General features: G+C 38.2%; 1 pseudogene; it reads right to left on the reverse strand.

Annotated features, from left to right (window-relative positions):
* Positions 1-5,859: 5,859 nt before the first annotated feature.
* Positions 5,860-7,603, reverse strand: LOC120857756 (annotated as a pseudogene).
* Between the last annotated feature and the right edge of the window lie 230 nt (positions 7,604-7,833).

Below are 7,833 nucleotides of genomic sequence, written 5' to 3' on the forward strand. Positions count from 1 at the left end.
TAGTCTTTGTCTAGTTTTGATATTGGGGTAACTATACATTCAATTTTTAAAAACCATTTGAGAAGAACAAGTGTTTTCTCTTTAAAAGTTTAGTAAAATTCATTTGTGAGTTTGTCTCATCCTGGATTTGTGTGTGGTGGAATTTTTTTTTTTTTTTTTTTTTTTACTGACTCAAATATATTATCAGTAATTGGTCTGTTCATATTTTCTATTTCTCCCTCATTTAATCTTGGGAGATTACATTTCTAGAAATTTATCCATTTCTTCCAAGTTTTCCATTTTATTTGTATATAACTCTTCATAGTAATCTCTTATGATCCTTTGTATTTCAGTGGTGTCAGTTTCATTTCTGATTTTATTAATTTGTTTTGCCATACATTTACATGAATCTGCCACGGGTGTACATGAGTTCCCAATCCTGAACCCCCCTCCCACCTCGCACCCCATATCATCTCTCTGGATCATCCCCGTGCACCAGCCCCAAGCATGCTGTATCCTGTATCGAACATAGACTGGCGATTCGTTTCTTACGTGATAGTCTACATGTTTCAATGCCATTCTCCCAAATCATTCCACCCTCTCCCTCTCCCTCTCCCTCAGAGTCCAAAAGTCCGTTCTATATATCTGTGTCTCTTTTGCTGTCTCGCATACAGGGTTATCATTACCATCTTTCTAAATTCCATATATATATGTGTTAGTATACTGTATTGGTGTTTTTCACCAAAACCAGCAGAATATACTTTCAAGTGCATATGGGCTATTCTTCAGCATAGATTAGATCTCACACTAGATCACAAAAGAAGTATCAATACATTTAAGAAGATTGAAATCATATCAAAAATCTTTTCCAACCACAAAGCATGAAATTAGAAATTACCTACATAAAAAAATATATTAAAAAACACAAACACTTGGAGGCTACTAAACATTCTTCTACACAACCAAAATGGTCACTGAGGAAACTAAAGAGGAAATTTTAAAATACCTGAAGCTATGAAAATGGAAACACAATGTTTCAAAATCTATGGAATGCAGCAAAAGTGTTTCTAAGACAGAAGGTCATAGCAATAAGCTTACATCAAGAAACAACACAATCATAAAGAAACAATCTAAACCTTATAGCTAAATGAACTATAAAAACAAACAAACCTGAAGTTAGTAGAAGGAAACAAACAATGAACTAGGTTAAGCATGGTCCCTTTCCTCATGAAATTTACATTCCATGTAAAGATTCAGGCAGTGAATGTGTACATAAATAAAGCAAATAATTACAGACTGTGATAATTTCCAAAGGTGAAATAAGTATTGTATTGTTAAAGAAATAAAAAGGCAGGTATTTTAGATGTAGTCAAGGCATGGTACTGTGTCCTGTAAGACATGGACTCAAATATGAAAAAGAGATAGTTATGATCACCAGAAGTTTACCATCTAGTGAAAGTCATACATTAAATATATAGTTAACTACATGGGACAGAATTAAGTAAAACTACAGAAGAGATAAAATTATGCAATGTAGAAATTTTAAAAAAATCCCTAAATAACTCTAATTATAGTTAATCAGGAAAATATTTATGGACAACATAATGTTAAGTTGGGTTTTGAAGGATGACTATGTTTCTGCTGATAGAATGAGTAAAAAAAAAAAAAAATTAACAGTATGACAAAAAACAGAATGTGAAATCACACTCCAAATTCGGGAAATGGTGCCTAGTCTAACAGGATAGAAGCAAAGGAGTGAAGGCATGTGAAAATGAGATGACCTGGTAAATGGAACTTAAATCCTATTAGAATAAAAAGCAATGTCTAGTTATCTAATTGAGGACAGAAGAAAACCTCTACCTAATTTTGAGGAGAAGAAAGATTAGTATACTTGTTGATGCTTTATTCTATGTGGATATATTATCAACCCAAAGAAAAGTAAGAGGCATAGTTTTCTAAATGCTTCATTTTTTTGAAGTGTTCTTGCTTATTGCCGACAAAGGTCCATCTCCTCCAAGCTATAGCCTCTCTGGTAGTCATGTATGGATGTGAGAGTTGGACCATAAAGAAAGCTGAACACCAAAGAATTGATGCTTTTGAACTGTGGTTTTGGAGAAGACTCTTCACAGTCCCTTGGACAGCAAGGAAATCGAACCATTCAATTCTAAAGGAAGTCAGTCTTTTAATGTTCATTGGAAGGACTGATGTTGAAGCTGAAGCTCCAATACTTTGGCCACCACAATGAGCAGGTCTGATTCATTGGAAAAGACCCTGATGCTGGGAAAGATTGAAGGCAGGAGGAGAAGGGAATGACAGAGGATGAGATGGTTGGATGGTACCACCAGCTAGATGGACAAGAATTTGACCAAGCTCCCAGAGTTGGTGATAGGGAAACCTGGTGTGCTGCAGTCCATGGGGTTGCAAAGAGTCAGATAGGACTGAGCGACTCAACTTGCTTATGGGATGATCTTCTTACAGCGAATAAAGAGGAAGGAAAATCTTAATCAGGTGGACTAATAAGTAATGTGGGAGTATCTGAGAAAGAGACACATAGTAGTAAAAAGAATGTGATAATCTGAATAAGACATTCAACTTTAGTTTAGAAGTTCAACTAGCTCCATATGGTGACAAGTTCTTCTGTAGAAATGGAAGTGGATGGCTTATTTGGGTGGAAGTGAATATCATTAAAGATGAAGATGCTAAGTAACAAAATGGCCATGTTTGGGGATGATTTACTCATACGTATATCGGAAAGATTCAGAATGATGGCAGGACTTGGGACAAAGAGGAAACTAGGTCAGATTATCAAGACTTAAAAGGAACCTGCAAAAAGATATTTGCCATCTTCAATACTCAGGAAGAAGCAAATTAGAAAATAATAAAGTACTAGTTTTTTATTTTTATCAATTTGGTAAACATTAAAAGATGTTTTGCAAAGGGGCCTAAACAGGCAAACAGATATTCTTATGTTTTCCTAAAGTGAATGCTACTATCCTTTTGATTAGATATTTGAAAATATCTATTAATTCACCCATCCCATTTTTGAGAAGCTATTCTGTAGGACCTTATTAAAAATCTGCTTTTTAAGTTATAACTAACATAAAATATGGCTTCCCTGGTGGCTCAGACGGTAAAGCGTCTGCCTGCAATGCAGGAGACCTGGGTTCGATTCCTAGGTCGAGAGGATCCCCCAGAGAAGGAAATGGCAATCCACTCCAGCACTCTTGCCTGGAAAATCCCATGGACAGAGGAGCCTGATAGGCTACAGTCTATGGGGTCACAAACAGTCGGACACGACTGAGGGACTTCACTTCACTAACATAAAATATTATATTATTTGGGGGTATGCAACATAATGATTCAATTTATTTTAGTTCAGTTCAGTCAGTCATGTCCAACTCTTTGTGACTCCATGGACTGCACTGTCCATTACCAACTCCCAGAGCTTATTCAAAGTAATGTCCATTGAGTTGGTGATGCCATCCAACCATCTTATCCTCTGTCGTCCCCTTCTCCTCCTGCCTCTAATCTTTCCCAGCATCAGGGTCTTTTTCAATAAGTCAGTTCTCTACATCAGGTTGGCCAAAGTATTGGAGCTTCAGCTTCAGCATCAGTCCTTCCAATGAATATTCAGGACTGATTTCCTTTAGGATCAGTTTATTTACACATTATAAAATGATAACCACAATAAAGTTCAGTTACAGTCTATCATCATGTGAAGCTGTTACAGTAGACTATATTCTTATGTTATTCTTATTCTTACATCTTCATGACTTTTATTTTATAGCTGAAAATTTGTATCCCTTAGTCCTCTTTACCTATTTCACCCATCCCTCTCTCCTCTGACAGCCACCAGTTTATTCTCTGTATATATCAGTCTTTTTTTCCATTTTGTTCTGTTTATTCATTTGTTTTGTTTTTTTAAACACCACATATAAGTGAAACCATACACTGTTTGTTTTGCCTTTTTTTCTTTTTATTTATTTATTTTTTTTTTTTTTATTTTACTTTACAATTCTGTATTGGTTTTGCCATACATTGACATGAATCCACCACGGGTATACACGCATTCCCAAACATGAACCCCCCTCTCACCCCCCTCCCCACAACATCTCTCTGGGTCATCCCCGTGTACCAGCCCCAAGTGTGCCGTATCCTGCATCGGACATAGACTGGCAATTTGATTCTTACATGATATTATACATGTTTCAATGCCATTCTCCCAAATCATCTCACCCTCTCCCTCTCCCTCAGAGTCCAAAAGTCCGCTATAGACATCTGTGTCTTTTTTGCTGTCCTGCATACAGGGTCATCATTGCCATCTTTCTAAATTCCATATATATGTGTTAGTATACTGTATTGGTGTTTTTCTTTCTGGCTCACTTCACTCTGTATAATCGGCTCCAGTTTCATCCATCTCATCAGAACTGATTCAAATGTATTCTTTTTAACAGCTGAGTAATACTCCATTATGTATATGTACCACAGCCTTCTTATCCATTCATCATACTACTTAGTATCCAGATCTATCACTCTTGCCTCAAAGGCAAGATTTTATTCTTTTTTTTATACTAGAATAATTGTCCATTGTGGTGTATTTATAGCTATCACATCTTCCTTATTGATTTACCCATTGATGGATACTTAAGTTATTTCAGTACTTTGATTATCATAAATAATTCTGCAGTGAACATAAGAAGATATATATACATTTAATATATATTATATTGAATGTATATATATTCAAATTAGTGGAGTTTTTGTTTTCTTCAGGTAAATTCCCCAAAGTGGAATTGCTGGATCATATATAATCTATCATCTTAAGTTTCCTTTTTTTTTTTTTTTAATATTTATTCATTTATTGGCTGCACCAGGTCTTAGGTGCTGCATGTGGGATCTAGTTCCCTGACCAGGGATCGAACTTGGGCCCCCTGCATTGGGAGCTGAGAGTCTTAACCACTGGACCAGCAGGGAAGTCCCCATCTTAAGTTTCTTGAGGAATCTTCATACTGTTTCCATAAGGTTTGCATCAATTTATAATTGTACTAGCACATACAAAGATTTCCTTTTCTCTGAATCCTCTTCAGCAGTTGTTTTATGCCTTTTTAATAAAAGTCATTCTGACAGTTGTGGGATGGTATCTCAATGCGGTTTTGATGTGTGTTTCCCTGATGACTAGTGATGTTGAGCACTTTTTCATGTGCTTGTTGACCACTTATATGTCTTCTTTGGTGACTATTAAGATCCTCTGCCCATTTTTAATTGTTTTCTTTGTGTTGCTGCTGCTAAGTTACTTCAGTCGTGTCCGACCCTGTGTGACCCCACAGACAGCAGCCCACCAGGCTCCTCCTTCCCTGGGATTCTCCAGGCAAGAATACTGGAATGGGTCGCCATTTCCTTCTCCAATGCATGCATGCATGCTAAGTTGCTTCAGTTGTGACCAACTCTGTGCAACCCCATGGACAGCAGCACACCAGGCTCCTCTGTCCATGGGATTCTCTAGGCAAGAATACTGGAGTGGGTTGCCATGTCCTTCTTTCTTTATGTTAAGTTTATGTATTTCTTTGTATTTTTGGATATCAGTCTCTTATCAGAGATATCATTTACAAATAACTTCTTCCATTCTGTGGGTTGCCTTTTCATTTTGCTGATGGCTTCCTCTGCTGTGAGAAGCCCTTAGTCTGTAGTCCTATTAGTTTATTTTTGCTTTTTGTTGTCCTTAGCTGATGAGACAAATTTTTAAAATGTTGCTAAGACTGATGTCAAAGAGGTTACAGCCTGTATTTTCTTCTAGGAGGTTTATGCTCTCATTTAAATATTTAATTCCTTTTTAGTTTATGTTTGTATATGATATGATAAAGTGGTCCATTTTTATTCTTTGCATGTAGCTGTCCAGTTATCTCAACAACATGTATTAAACAGGCTGAACTAGAAGAAACAATGACAAAACCAAACTGGCATTTGATGTGAATCCCCAGGAGTTTAAGCTTCAAATCCAGCCAAGAAGTTTGTTACAATCTCTTTCAGCTTTGCATCTGTCTCTTCTGAGAACTTTCCATCAGTCCTGGTTTTGCTCAACAGGATGATAACATGAGGCAAGAAAGCATTCTCAAATTTTGTGATCTTGCTAGGTTCCAGCTTGTCAAGATACCCCCTGACACCCACATAGATAACAGCTACTTGCTCTTCAATAGCCATGGAAGAATACTGTCCTTGCTTCAGCAGCTCAGTCAAACAGACACCACAACTCAAGAGTTGTTGAGTGGCAGCATCAAGGTCAGAATCGAACTGGGCAAAAGCAGCAACCTCATGATTCTGAGCCAACTCCAGTTTCATGGTACCTGCCACCTGTTTCATGGCCCTGGTTTGGGCAGCAGATCTGACACAGGACACAGACAAACCAACATTAATGGCAGAGCGGATACCTTTGTAGAACAATTCTGTTTCCAAGAAGATCTGTCTGTCAGTGATGGAAATGACATTTGTTAGAATGTAAGCAGACACATCACCAGCTTGTGTTTCTATGACTGGTAGAGCAGTTAACGAGCCACCATCAAAAGTATCGTTCATTTTATCTGCTCTCTCCAGTATATGGGAGTGCAGGTAGAACACGTCATGAGGATAGGCCTCACAACTTGGGGTTCGGCAGAGCAGCATAGATATCTGATGATAAGCAACTGCCTGTTTGGATAAGTCATCATAAATGATCAAAGCACGTTTCCATCATCCCTAAAATATTCTTCCATTGAACATCCAGAGTAAGGAGCCAGGTACTAAAGTGGGGCAGCATCTGAATCAGTAGCTGAAACCCCAATGGTATACTTCATGGCATCTGCATCTGTAAGTCTCTTCACCAACTGGGCAACAGTGGATCTCTTTTGACCAACAGCAACATGGATAGAGTACAGCTTCTTCTTTTCATCAGTTCCATCATTGAATCATTTCTGGTTAATGACGTTTCTGACAATTGGTGTCTTGCCAGTCTGTCGGTCACCAATAACCAGACCACACTGACCACGACCAATTGGCACCAAGCTGTCCATAGCCTTTATGCCAGTTTGCATTAATTCTCGCACAGAGATTCAAAGAATGATCCCAGGCGCTTTCAAGCCAACTCGTCTTCAGGCCTTGGAACCAATTGGACACTTTCCATCAATGGCATTACCAAGAGCATCGACTACATGACCCAGGAGCTCCTCCCTGACTGGAACATCTACAATAGCACCAGTTCTCTTCACAATATCTCCTTCCTTAATTAGTTTATCATTTCCAAACACAACAACACCAACATTGTCAGACTCCAAGTTCAGAGACATACTCTTTAAACCTGAAGAAAATTCTACCATTTCTTCCGCTTGAACATTTCTTAGCCCAAGTACCTGGGCAATATAATCACCAATACTTAAAACATGCCGTCTTTTCAAGGTTAACAGAAGTATCAGCTCCAAGAATACACTCTTCAAGAAGAGAGGACACCTCAGCAGTGCCAATCTTCTGAAGACGAGAGTTAGAGGCATGCAGGTTCCTTGCAGCAATGAAGGATGATCTCAAAGCATTTTTGGAGACCAGTCGACTCACAGAGGGAAGGCGTGGGTATGGCCATGGCCATGAGCACGGACAGCATCTTTGCAGCTCCTCCTCAGGTGCTTCCTCTGCAGCCGCAGCTTCGAGACCCACTGACCACCCTATTGTTTTCATGACTGTGCCTTTGTAGTATAATTTGAAGTCAGGGAATGTAATATCTCTTTCTTATTGTCCTTTCTCAAGATGGTTTGTATATTCGGTGAGTTTTTTACAAACTTTGGGATTGTTTGTTCTAGTTCTATGAAGAATGTCATGAGTATTTTGATAGAA

The sequence above is a fragment of the Oryx dammah genome, unplaced genomic scaffold (genome assembly GCF_014754425.2).
Source record: "Oryx dammah isolate SB20612 unplaced genomic scaffold, SCBI_Odam_1.1 HiC_scaffold_29, whole genome shotgun sequence".
NCBI classification, from domain to species: Eukaryota; Metazoa; Chordata; class Mammalia; order Artiodactyla; family Bovidae; genus Oryx; species Oryx dammah.